A 13,788-nucleotide genomic window follows, 5' to 3' on the forward strand; every position below is an offset into this window, starting at 1 on the left:
AGACACTAGCAGTGATAGTGTTTCCTGTAAGTCACAGGTATCCCATGCCTCTGCTCCATCTCCCTGACTTAATGGACCAGGAATCAGCCCTGGTTGAACACTAGATAAGGTTAGCAAGGGTGCCTCAGTCGGAGAGGAGCAAAACGTCAGCAATACTAAGCGGAGGTAGAACCCCTCTGTGGAGAGACATAAAAGGAGGCCTGCTTCAAAAGAGAGGCAGTGAATCAGCACTGGAGGCAAGGCAGGGGACATTTCTATTTCCAGGTGCCCAAGAGATTTGAGGAGACAAACATTTCTTGCTGTCACTAAGCTTTTCTCCATCACACTGTGAGCAATGGCACTGTAGGAGACAGGTGGCCTTCTGTTGCTTCATGGTTGTTGCTGGGTGATTTGTAGACTGCATGCCAAAGTACAACATTAAATTCCCAGGAATTGCTCAGCCCAAGATAACAGCGGAAAGTAGTCAGCAAAATTGGTGAGATGATGGAAGTTAATCCTCAGTAAGACAAAAGTTCTTGAGGAGAAATGGCCATCTGGGATTTTTCTCACCCACCCCCTTCCCTTGCTGAGCCCTGGTTTCACTGCCTCCCCAAATGTACTTATTCTGCTGGGTTGATACCAGGTGGTAAGTGCAAAGGGTGCTGAAGAAAAAACATATCAGGATGTTTTAGTAGAAAGTCAAAGAGTGGGAAAGCAATTCAAAGCAGAAGGATGTAAATCAGGAATGAATAAAGTGGAACAAGTCTTAAATATTATTTCTTTCCCCTATTAAAATTGGAGAATGGTGAGTCTGAAGGCAGGAAAAGATCTGGAAGAGAAAGGAAAAGAAAGATATTTGTACTGGTTCATGCTATACTAGTAGGAGGGAAGTGGGGAAGGCTCAGCAGACCCTTGCAGGCCAATGGGTTGAAGAGGGTATCATCCCAAGCCTTACTGCTTTCCAGCTGGCTCAGATTGCTGGTGTTTGCTATTCCCATGATATCTCTGATAGCATCTGTCTGATGTACTAATGACAAGATGCTTCATTCACCACTCAAGAGAGGGATTAGAGCTCAAATTGACATTCCAGCTTGTCACTCACCAAGGAATTAAAATCTTCTTTGAATGTGGAATTTACTGACCCCACGGGATAGCCTAAGACTGAGGAAATGATGCTTTAAACATGAGATCACTGAAATAAAATGATGCATTAGCTGGAGAGCATTCAGCTTTCCAAGCTGTGGCAGAGAGCCACTGGACAACATTACACAGGCACCTCACTCATGCTCCAGCCAGATGATCACAAATACCCTGGCCATTACCTCCTTTGAAAGAAAAGCAGAGTACAGTGCAGGGATCCCAAGAAATAGTTAGTTTTTAAAGAGTTTACATGGCCATTATGGAAGAGGCTTTGATCTGCATCTTTCCTAGTGGAAAAAATGATCCACTTAATGTCCTGGTTTATCAGTGACAACTGGCCATGGTCACAAGTCTGGGTTAGGGACTGTACAGAAAAACACTTTGAATTTCATCTGAGCAGAATACTGATGCTGATAGTGATGACTTAAGTGAAATTATATAGATATGTACACATAGGAAGATCGACTTCCTGTAGCGCAAGCCTGTGATCTCAGCTAGCTCATCCATGGTGTCAAGTTTTTCAGCAAAAGTGAGCTGGTACTGACCTAAATGCGCACAATGATAGAGAGCAGCAGTATCTCAGGAAACTAGGTGGTTGGGTAATGATACACAGTCACTTTTAGTGCTCTGTGTTCCTCCAGAAATTACTGGCATCTGTGGTTTTAGAAAGTCTGAGGATATTGTCCTGCTCCCCTCCCTGCCCCACTGCTTCAAATTTCAAAAAAATGTCTTTGGAATTGTCCAGAAAATAAAATCCTTTAAAAAATGAACAGTGTATTCAAAGTCTTATTATTTGGTTTTGTGTTTTATTGCTTGGTTGTGGGTTTTTTTTGTTTGATTTTAGTTTTTTTGTTTTGTTTTGGCTTTTTTTGTTTGGTTTGGTTTTTTGGTTTTGGTTTTGGTTTTTTTTTGTTCCCCCCCCCCCTCCTAGATCAAGCTTCTTTTCATACTACACGTAATTTTTGTGGAACAATTCTGAACTTCTTTCATTTGGAATACACATACACCAAAAGATGCTGCAAGTTGATGCAGTTCTGTTGTAGTTCGTGGATTGACGGTTGCTGTGGATTTATAGAGTTACAAATGAACAAGATAGGACTCAAGGTCAAAACTTCCTTTTTTTGGACAGGATCCTTTCATCTCTAGAACAATCCTAGATAACGTCTCCACATGTTATATCTCCACAGCTGCTCTCTCCACCTTTGATGAGGGAGGACTCTCAGTCTCCCATGAATGAAATCTGTTTTTATGTGATCTCTAAGGCTCATAAAATCTCTTTGGAAGACTTAAAATGTATCTGAGCTGCCCTAGAGATGAAGTACAGTTGGGCATCCTATAGCTTATGTCATATCTGCAGATCATCCCTCAGAGAGCAGTTCCCTGGATGGGCTGGACATACTGAAGAATCTCCAGAGCTCACAGAAGTAACCAGATCCTACAGCTCTTACAGGGCAGGATAGCAAGAATGTGAGCCCAGGCTAGCAGGGATGAGGGTCTTCCTCAAGTTAGCCATTGCTGTCCTGCCTCCTTTTTTCTGTGGAGAAGATTGATCATTGGATCACAGTGGCAAGGAAAGCTGAAGCTCAGGGTCTGGAAGGTTCTGAGTTCAGAAAAATGAAATCATGAATGTCTTAGATGTAACAGATCACTTCTATGGAACTGAATTCCAAGGCAGCTAAATAAATCTATACAATTAATGCACTTTCCTTAGTTTATTATCACCCCCTAGTGTCACTTGTGTTCCATGTATCATATTTTTCCAGACCAGTCTTGATTTGTTATCTCTTCCCCTCGATAATATCACCTTGCAGATGTAGCAACAGACATACCAGCAGCCATGCTCCCAGGAAAGTGACAAAGGAATTCAGCTCAGGATGTGAATTTGCCAAGACGTCAGACTTTAAATGTTTATCCTAGGGAGTTAAGTCAGCTTTAAAGCTCCTTTCTTTTATGTCTACCTGGAACACATACATACAGTTAGATGCAGGCAGGTATACAGTTGCTTATTCTACCTTCCAGCAGAGGACTGCTGTGTTTGCTGTGGAGATTTTCACTCCTGATGCCATATTTGCAGATTGGTCAGAGGCAATAGCTTAGCTGAAAGTAAGACCAGACAGATACTTTGAATGTTAATAAGTCACTAAGACTGCATGACATTTGTCTTAAAGTCCTGAAGGAATTCAAATATGAAACTGTGAACTGCCAGCCAAGCTGTATAACCAGTCTGTCATTAATGTCTCTGCGCCTGAGCACTGATGGATTGCTAGTGTAACCCCTACACTAGAAAAAACAACTGGTGAGTCTGACTTCCATACAAAGTAAGAGAGAGGTGTCTACAATAAAGAGTAAGGCTTATGAGTATGGGAATAACAGTTTGGTGAGAAAGAGTCTGTGTGGCTTCTGTAAAGGGAAATCCTGCATCACTGCCATGTTGGTTTCTGTGAGGGTCTTAATAAGCATGGGAGAGGGAATCAGAAAATCAGAGAATGGGTAAGGTTGGAAGGGACCACAGTGGGCCATCTGGTCCAACCTCCCTGCTCAAGCAGGGTCATCCTAGAGCACATTGTACAGAATTGCATCCAGATGTTTTTTGAATATCTCCAGTGAGGGAGACTCCATAAGGATTCAGGAGACATAATACATTTGGACTGCCAAAAAGCCATTGACAAATTCCTCACCATAAGTTCTAAAGGAACTAAGTTACTAAAGGGTTGGAGGAAATGTCCTTTTAAGCAATGAAAGCTGAGTAAAGAACAAGAAGCAAAAGGTAGGGAGCACAGCACACTTCTCAGGGCAGAGAAGAATAAGCAGTGAGAGGAGAGGGGAGGGGAGGGGAGGGGAGGGGAGGAGAATTACAGTTTGAAAAGACCTACAAGGATCATCCAATCCAGCTGCCCAACCACTTCAGAGCTGACCAAAGGTTATTAAAGTAACTGTCCAAATACTTCCTAAACACTGACAGGCTTGGGGCATTGACCACCTCTCTATGAGCCTGTTCCACTTGTTGACCACCCTTTTGGCAAAGAAATGCTTCTTAATGTCCAGTGTGAACTCCCCTGGTGCAGCTTTGAACCTTTCCCAGGTGTCCTGTCACTGGCTCTGCACTGAGGCACTCGGATCTGTGCTTATGGATTCCACTGGATTAACACTGCCTCTTGCAATCATTCTGCACCCAATGCACCTAACAGCAATGTGAAGGGAGTAGTTGAAGTGGGACTGAGCTGTGTTTTGAAGCGGATATGGTGGTCAGTGGGTGACCAGAGGTTTCAGGTGTGAGGGGCTTTGCCAAAGATGGGGAACATGGCTGGGAAGCACTTCTGGGGAGCAGGGCCTGGGCTCAGCATGACTGTTGTGTTAGCTGGAAAGTGAGGTGCAACACTGTATGGCACTGTCAGGAAGGCGGCCAGCAGATTCCTCAGTGATGGGGTAGCGCTGAATGACCTCAGAGCACAAATGGTCTGTGCAGCTGGTGGACTCCTCTGAACACCCTGCCTGCGCTGAGCAGAGCTCAGGGCTCCAGCTCTCTTCCCAGGAGTCAGCCCACACCTTGTAGTATCCTGCAGATTGGCTTGCCAGCCTGCCTGCTGAGGCTGGGGGGAGGATAGTGTTGGCAGCTCACAGAATTATTAACAGAAGTAGAAAGGCAATGGGGAAAGTCAAAGAGCAATTCCCACCCCAGCATCAGGCACAAAACTGGTTCTGAGAAAGACTGGGCAAAATTTAGTGCTGGAGATGAAGAGATTGTGACTGCTCTGAAAAGCTGCTGTCAGTGATGTTCTGGGTAAATGCTTATAATAAGTTTGAAAATATATAGACAAACTGAGTACTGCCATAGACCACAATGTTAAAACAGTGGTGCCATTTTAGGTCCTGGTAAAGGAGTCTGATGTTCATTTTTCATCAGCTTTCTCTCACACATACCCCTGCTGATAAGTCTCCATACCACAAAAGAGTGCTCTATTAGGTTCAAATGGCATTAAATCTTCTATCACCCTGGATGTTTTTGGTGCCTCTGATAGTACAGAATGGGAACTAAAGAGCCACGTAGGTTTGGGTAACTCTGAAACAGGAGTACAGACTTCCTCATGCAACTCCTGTGGAAATCACCAGTCATTAGGCAGGGATATTTTGAAAAAGGGTTTACTCTAAGGCCAATACTTGAGAAACTGCGTGTCCTGCTGAAAGTACATTGGAACAGCCAGTTCTGTCAGTGGTTCTCGGTACTTGCTGGAGCCTGGTGGATTTCTCTCTGATGAGGCAATGTTCCATTTGGAACCAAAAATCTGTCATCATTTGACTTTTGAGCACTCATTAATGGGAGACTGACCCTGATACTTCGGAGTTGTGTATGGTGTGTACTTGAAGAACTGCTGCTGTTCTGATGGGAGTTAAATGGGCTGCTGTGTGTATGCCAAGGAAGAGGGACAAGGGAAAAGAAGGAAGCACTAAAGGGAGAGTCCTTCTTGACAAAGTCCCTTCATTGTAGCTATTTTAGTCCAGCTCTTCATCATGCAGTTGTCACTGTTATGACTTCCTGACGCTGGATGCCATGTTTGACTCTTGGAAATGTTCACATTCTATTATTCTTCTGTGCACTGCCTGTTCTGAGCCAAGCTTGAAAGAGACAGGATATTCATTATGCTAACCCAACAATAATTCAAAGGAGGAAAAGGATACATTTTCACAGGGTATTTGTTGTGCCATATCACAGGCCATCCCCAACGCTTGTGTGTGTCACGAAGCATAAACATGCATTTGCAATGAGTCTTTTGCAGCAGATGAAAGTGAACAAAAGTGCTATTAATACCCACTTGTAATTCCTCCCCTCTTCCACTTTTCCTCTTCTGTTCACCCTCAATGGTTGCCTACAGAGTTTGCACGAAGGATGTGTACAGATCCTCAACTGATCTTGTCTTACTGCAAGATCTGTTGTGGGTCTGTTTATGGTGTTGAAGATAAATTGATCTGCGTGGCTGGAGAGAGTGTGTCATCAGATCCACAGCCTCAGACCATCTTTCCAAGAAACTGAGGCAATTTGGTTACATCATATTTCCACATTCTGTCAGTGTTGACTTTGACCAAGATTTTGGCTTCCAGTAGGACAACATGTGTGCAGCATGGGTGAGATAAGTGTAGGTGTCAAATTACGGAGGCCCAGAAATGCAGCAGAGCAGACTTCATTAGTAGTGCAACAGACCTTAGGATCTCCAACAGCTGCCCTGTGCACAGTGCTCAGGGAGTAGAGAGCAAGGATTCTCACACATGCATGTGATACGCAGTACGTGACATATTCCCTGTTCATGAGGAACACAGGACAAGCCCTGCAGATGTAGTGTCAGATGAATGGCAGACGGAAAACAAGCCCTCAGCGAAATTGCCACTCATTGATGCACTGCAGGTAAAGCTGTGAAAGAGGCCTCTTCTATAAACCAAACTCCTCAGCAGGTCCCAATCTCAATAGGAATGGTAAACATAGGGAATCTGTCTGTTAAAAATTTAACTGGAATATCAGGAAGACAACTGTATTTTTTTCCTAGATCTGGAAGCAGGTGTAAGATAGTGACTGGAGAGAAGGAGAGAGGGACTTGAGGTGTTGGGGAACCTAGGCACCCTTCCCAGTATTGCCTTGTAACTGTAACTTAAAACATGTCCCCAGGGACACTTCTCAGGGAACAGTCAAACTTTCTGTCCACCAGAAGACTAGATAATACAGGGTCCATATTTACGGAGAGCAGTGATTACACTAACACCATTTGTCCCAGTGCTGAGTTCTTGGATGTTGGATAGGCTTCTTCTGTACACCCACAGCACTCTCAGCTGTAATGGTCCTGCCTGTAGGGGCTTTGCACACTGAAGGCCTTTCCCAGTCAGTGGAGCATCCTTCGAGAATGGGTATGAAGGGGCAGCCTTGAATGGTGTAAGACCTTTACATCATCAGCAACACAATTTCACTCACCACCTCTGAGTGACAAGCCCTTGGCATAATTACTCTCCCTTCAGAGATCAGGTGAGAAGGTTCAGTCCTGCGCTGGAGACCCATAGTACTCATGTTTATGGGGGCTGTTGTGCTCTCTTCTGTTAGACTGTCTTTCACCTCTCCCAGCTTTCCTCACAACTCTGTGCCCCCAGAGGGAGTAGGGAGGCTAAACACTACAGGTCCCCTGCATGGCCCTGGCTCTAGAGAAGAAGGAGGCCAGTGCTGTGACACACCTATGTCATGGCTGCATGCATCACTGCTTCAGATACCCAATCTGATCCATTTCCCCAAGAGAAAAAAAGCAGTGCTTAAGAGCCAAGATCTAGGACCTTCCTGGTGTCTATGCAGCCAGGAGCTGCTTTCAACTCCATGCTCAAATGGATGTAAGAGGACCTTGGGACAGGAGTACAGTCTGAGCAGAGGTACTGAGAAAAGATGAAAAGCTTGCAAATCATGGTAGTCACCATTAATAATTTCAACTTCACCTCAATGCTCTGTACCAATGCTCTGTACTGCTACTACTGGTGTGTGTGAAGACCCTGACCCACTGGGGCCCATGAAGAGTCCTTGAACCAGTCATGGCTTGTACCTGATCTCTGATGCTCACTGACAGGAGTGCCTTTGGTAGCAAAGGGCAAGAACGGGCAGCCCACAGTAATTCTGAGCCCTGCCATCTGGAACGGGCTCCTACCGGGCACAGGCCCAGAGTAAGGACCATGCACCAGCCCAGGGAGCTGCTTTGCTCCCTCAGCTGTAACAAGAGCCCAAGCTGGAGTGAAGGGCTGAACAGAGTGGGCCTGCCAAAGGGTCCCTGGGGGCTTATGATGGTATGGCTAGAGCAGAAATAACCCCACCTTGACCCCTGAAACATGTCCCCGTCCCTAAAGAGGGTAGATGAATAGCCCCCTTCCTCCTCCCCACTCCCCCTCTTTTCTTCCCTGCCAGAGGTCACCTTCAGCAGGGAGGCAGTGTGCCCCCAGGACCTGTATGGGGAAGGGGCGGAGCGTCACGCTGAGCCCTGTAACGCCTGGCAGCCCCCTCCGGCTGCTCGGCGCAGACTGAATCCAGCCCGGAGGCTGCAGCGAGGGAAGCGAGGCAGTCCACGGCCGGCTGGCTGTCCTGCGCTGCTGGAGAAGGTGAGAGGCTTAGTACGGACAGGAAAGGAGTACGGGGAAGAGAAGTAACAGCTGTGGCAGGATGAAGGAGACTGAACAGGCGTGTAAAAGGGCACCCACCTCTCACAAACTGGTTTTGGAGACTTGGGCGTAGCACGCCGGCAAAATGCGAAATGCACCATTTCCCTCATCGAGTTGATGGTTAGCTCGTTGATGGCTTTGCCCTGAAAGGTTGCTTTGGGTCTTGTGTTGGGTGGGATGGTGCCGCAGTACTGGCTGGAGGGCTGGGAGGAGAGTGTGATGTGGCTTGGTCCCAGTGATGTTGCTGCTGATTTCTGTCCGAGGAGGAGGCTGTGCGGAGATTGTGGTGTGCTGCTTGCTGGGGAGAGGCGTAAGGCACTCTCCGGGGAGGCTGCTGGGTGTTTCTCCCCCAGAAGATCAATACGCACTTCTGCTACGGGGACAGTCGGTTCTCCGCAGCGAGATTAAGCACTGGTTTGCTGACCAGTTTTAGAAAGAAGCTCATAAATCTACCAGCAACAAGGCCAGAAGCAAACATAATCAATCTGTTCTGATCCCTTGCTGTATTAAACGTAGTTTGCGCTAGAGTGGACTTCTTGGGGGGGGGGGGGGGGGGGGAAGTGCCATTCTTGAGCTAAAAGTTCCAGAGGTGGAAGGATATTTTTTCATACTGTTTGATGAGATTTTTAGGGGTAAATATCCTTCCTCACAAAATCTACACTGCAGTTGAGCTTCATCTATTGGTTTTATTATAATGTTTTTACCTAACTGGGAGACCTTTTTAGAGAAATTTTAGTACCCAGAAAGGTACATACCATTGGTAGAGTAACTTCTTTACTATCTATTTGATAAGCTATAAAGACTGCTCCCCTGGAAGTTTCCCAGTAATTTTCAGCCCTGTTATCATTCTCATGATTCTCTGGTCCTTTTTCTGTCAAAGTGGGGACACCAATGCTAGCTTGTTGAACTGTGGACTCACTGGTGTCATTAAAAAGATAGAAAACATCCAGTAGATAGTTCTGTTGACCTATCAGCTGGCCTTCAGAAAAGTTATCCAGGCTTTCTTCACATCAGTATATTTTTAACATTTCAAGAAACATCATTAAAAAGTAGATAGAGTACAAAGCAAAGCAAATGGAGAAAATAAATTCATAATAAAAATACAAATTCCACTGGTGTGTGATATTCTTAATTGTAGTGCAAAAGCAGATGGCCAGCTCTTCAGAAATACAGCATTTCTAACTCAGTTGATTTTCAGAGATTAATTTTCAGACTGTCTCATGGCACCTGTATGTAGGAACCTTTGCAGAAACTGGAGTTCACTGTAAGAGGTACATCATCTCAGAACAAATCTCTTTCATTACAATCTATCTTAGTCTACATAGAGCTGAACAGCTGTATCTTTTTTTTGTTTGTTTGTTTGTTTGTTTGTTTTGTTTACAGTGAAGCTTGCTTTCTTAATTTAGCATCTGGAAAATGCTGGTTTACCTCTCATTGCAGAGGTTTCCTGCATCTGATGCTTTTTGGGCATTCTCTTCAGCAAAGTTAATGCAAAAGTGGAATCTGTAACATCAATAACCCTTGTACTGTTATCCTCTCAGACTTGTATCTGAATTGTTAAGATGTGTATCTATATCACTATAGATTATTTCTAGTGCGATTCTGTATCATTGAATGTCTTAAGGCCTGGAAAGGAAGTGAGACTATACCAGATCTACGTTTCTGGATTTACCTAATGCCCATTAAGCAGCATGAAGAACCTAGATATGTCTGATTAATAGGACTTTTTTTTTCTTTTTTTTTTTTCTGTCACCCAGCCAGTATCAGATTAAAATCCTGACTTCTTTGGTTGTTTGAAACCCTTTGGTATGCGTGTATGTGCACACACTAGTTTTATCAATCAATCCATTGTCTACCCAAACTCTTTTTGTTCCACTTGCAAACATTTCCTGGGTGATTTCAGTGCTTTCTTCTTGATCATTGATTAAGGTAAAAGTATTATAACAGAAGAGTTTATAACAGACTCAGGATTTAATAAAATTAATTGTGTAGGGTAAGAACATCAATAAAATACTATATTTTCCACTCCATAGGGCTTATTTTTAATTAATTAAAAATGTGTCACTTATTGATTTTGAGCAATGCCAGGATGAATTTGTACAGATAGCTTTCAGGAAACAACCAGTGAATGGGATGTTTCTGGCAGGTATTGTTGAATCAATACCAGGATGAGAACTGCTCCAAACTCCCACCAACAATTTAGAGGTTCATGGGAAATGACTGCAGGTAGGGTCCTTATCAGCCCTAAGAAGAAACGAATGTGGTGTTTTCATAACAACTGAGACACTGAGTGATCTGAATTTCTTGGTACAATAAGTCCATTCGAGCAAAATGTACTTTATTAAAGGTGGTGCAGAAGTATTCAGGTAGAAATAAGGTAGGCAACCACCATAAAGGGATATGAAGAGGAAGTGGATTTTTCTCCCAACAGCCCCCAGTAACCTGGAAAAACTCTGGAGTAGTAATGGATGTACAAGGTAGCGCAGCTTGTGTAGTGTTCCTACAGAAGGAGATCTTGAGGCCACAGCATGAGGCAGAGGGTAATTCTAGCTGAATGTGTGACAGGAGGCATTCCCCCTGAGACAGTCAGGGTTTTAACAAGGGGGTGGAGGGTGGAAAAAATTGTGAGGCTTTACAGAAGAACCATAAAACAGATCTGAGAGCTGGACAACTGAGCTGAACAACATGAGAGCTTGGTTTGACAATTAGACAGAAGGTTATTTGAAGGCACTGAACCAATAAGAAGACTGAGGGGTGTCTTGATCATAGAGCATAGAGATGTTTATTCTCAATAAAAAACGTGATCACATTTTCTGGAAGCATCTTACCTGTTTTTAAACTAACTGATGCGGGCATTGCAGAAACACAGTGCGCCCATGGTTTGTGAAGCCTAAGTAAAGTGTTGGTTAAATACATAGCCTGAGTTTCAGTCTGTACTCTGATAGTTTTACTCAATGTAATTAGTTGAAAATATCTTCTCATAGGTGGTTATACCTCTGATCACAGTGCATATAAATCCTGTCAGAGTCCAGAAAAAATTAACAGGTATTAAAAACTTCTTTTTTCTATCTGAGAAACTTCAGCAGCTGGTTAGATAAGTTCAGATTAGGGTCTCATATAAATATGTAACAGCAAGAATGTTCATGCTGGCATTTATAATTGACCAATTGCCTTTGGATCAAGACTGAATGACTTTTTGTAAGAGATGCCCCAAATGCTGTTTGTCATTTGGGTTGGGTTAAAGCTCTGTAGGAGGGCACACAAGAGTGTAGACCCTACATGCCATATGCTGAAGGCCAGTTTTAACAGAGCATCTTTGATATGAGAGGCTGAAACAGCTGAAACTCTTCAGCTTGAAAAACAGAATGCTCAGAGGGGATCTTATTGGTGTATATAAATACCTGATGAAAGGGAATGAAGAAAAGTGAACCAGACTCTTCCTAGTAGTGATCACTGCCAGGAGTCTCCATCTGTGGAGATACTGAAAACCTGGCTGAACATCTTCCTAGGCAATTTGCTTCTGCTGATGATGCTTGAATAGGAAAATCAGATCAGATGATCTCAAGAGGTCTCTTCCAGCCTAAACAACTCTGTGACTCTGTCATCATAACTCTTTATACAGACATTACACTGGTTTTGGCTCTTGACAGGTATGAAGTGTTTTTCTGCACTAAGTATATTAACAATTTTGGTTGAAGAACCAGAACAAAATTATTTAGATTAAGGCACTGTATATCCATAGGCTCGTCCTCAGCTTCTCAGGTGGCTCAGAACCATCTCAAGATGGTGTAAAGGATATGAGTTTTTTGCTGCTGTAATTAGAGATTCTTTTGAGGAATTAGGGTTTCTTACAGTCAACAGCCTGGAAACAGGACCTCTAGCAGGGATGAAGCACAGAAAGGATAGGGGAGGAAAGAACAGTTTTGAATAGGGCTTTGCCTGCTGCCTTCAATATAGCAGAGACAAATGGTGAATGCATCCTGGCCGCGGCCCTGGTGACCTCCTCCTCAGTGCTTGTCACTCTGCAAAGGGCACTTTAGAAGGTATCAGAGATAGGTGCAGAGTGCCCAGACACCCTGTATTCAGTGGTGGCCCAAATTTGTCCCTCACTTATCTTCCTAGTTAATGGCAGTGGCATCTCAGAGAAAGAACTGTGGTGGTTTCCTGAAGTATGAACTATGTCTTGTAATTAATGTCTTCAAGGGCAGCAAGGACCAAAGTCTGCAAACTGTTCTGGGGTGACTGCAGCTGGGGCTTCGTTCAGATGGAGCCCTGATCAGACACGCAGGTCACTGTCCGTCAGGGAACTCTACCCATATCCTATGGCTGATCTGTTTTTCCAAGCTGGCTGTTTCACGAATGCTCTACTCTGTACCCAGACCATTTGCCCTCCCATGCCAGAGGGGCAAGGAATGGAGGTATGGATCTGTGTCACCTATATTGCAGTTTACTTGAACTGTGGAGTAGAAGGAGTTTATGGATTTTTTTTTTTTAATTGCCAAAGCTTATGGACTGAAATGTTTTGACTCTAAAACCTGAAGAGAGAACCAAGAATATGCAGAAAAGCATATCTTTCCATTCATGAAAGCAAGTTTTCACATAGTAAATAGGAAAGAAGTAATGAATCATATGAAATGGATGAATCATGTTATAAATAATTCAGTGTAAACAAAAACATATTCATTTATAAGTATTTGAAAAGTATATAACTATTGAATAATACTTACAGTGGATGCAGTGAGAAGATTCTAACCTTTGGGCTGGATAACACCAACAGGTGGCCAGCATGCAATGGGAGAAATTTTATCTAACTCAAGTTTGAGAAGTTAAGTTATCTGAGAAGATCATGAACCATTTGCTGACAAGAACTTGTATATGACCATGAATTTGATATAGGAGAAACACTGTCTCACAGAAAATATCTTTTGATATTTTTTTCACAAATGTAAATCTAATGTGTTCTGCACGTGACATCTCTCCTGTTGTTCCACCACCTATTTAATTGGCTTTAGTCTATCTAATGTCAATGGGAGGTCTATGCCTTTCCCAGGTCTACTACATTTTAAGTATTTTCTTTATATACCACCTATTTTTTTCTCTATATAACACCGAAATGCAGAATTGCCAGTTTGGAGATGTTGTTAGCAGAGTGGGTCTGTTTGCAGGCTCTGTGATGCCCTTGCTGTGTGGATTTTCACAAGCCATGTTGGCTGGGCAGCCAACAGGAGGACATCAAAGCAAAATCTCTAAAGTATTTTCCAGACTGTCTGTCCCTGTGAATGCTGCCCAGCCTTCATCCCCTCCCATGCAGGCACTTGTCCATTTTTGTACTCCCTACAGACTGTTCTAACTTGGACTGCTGTTGGCTCTTACACTAAGCCAAAGCCTTTGCAGAAAAGTAGGGCCATTTACTTGGTACTTCTGAATTGGATAAGGCTTAGTAATGCAGTCTAGGAGAGAAGGGAAGGGGAACTTTCCCACAAATAATCTCAGTCT

The 13,788-nt window shown here is 43.7% G+C and overlaps 1 protein-coding gene across 1 annotated transcript in view; it reads left to right on the plus strand.

Moving 5' to 3' along the window:
• Nucleotides 1-8,144: 8,144 nt before the first annotated feature.
• The window catches only part of LOC108501857 (serine/threonine-protein kinase SBK2-like), a 9,289-nt gene continuing 3,645 nt past the window's right edge, over nt 8,145-13,788 (plus strand). Inside the window, exon 1 of the mRNA XM_017824124.1 lies at nt 8,145-8,232. The gene's annotated coding sequence lies outside the window, so the exon portion shown is untranslated. The remainder of the gene's footprint in view (nt 8,233-13,788) is intronic.

Source organism: Lepidothrix coronata, unplaced genomic scaffold, assembly GCF_001604755.1.
Source record: "Lepidothrix coronata isolate B3197 unplaced genomic scaffold, Lepidothrix_coronata-1.0 Scaffold109, whole genome shotgun sequence".
In the NCBI taxonomy this organism is placed as follows: domain Eukaryota; kingdom Metazoa; phylum Chordata; class Aves; order Passeriformes; family Pipridae; genus Lepidothrix; species Lepidothrix coronata.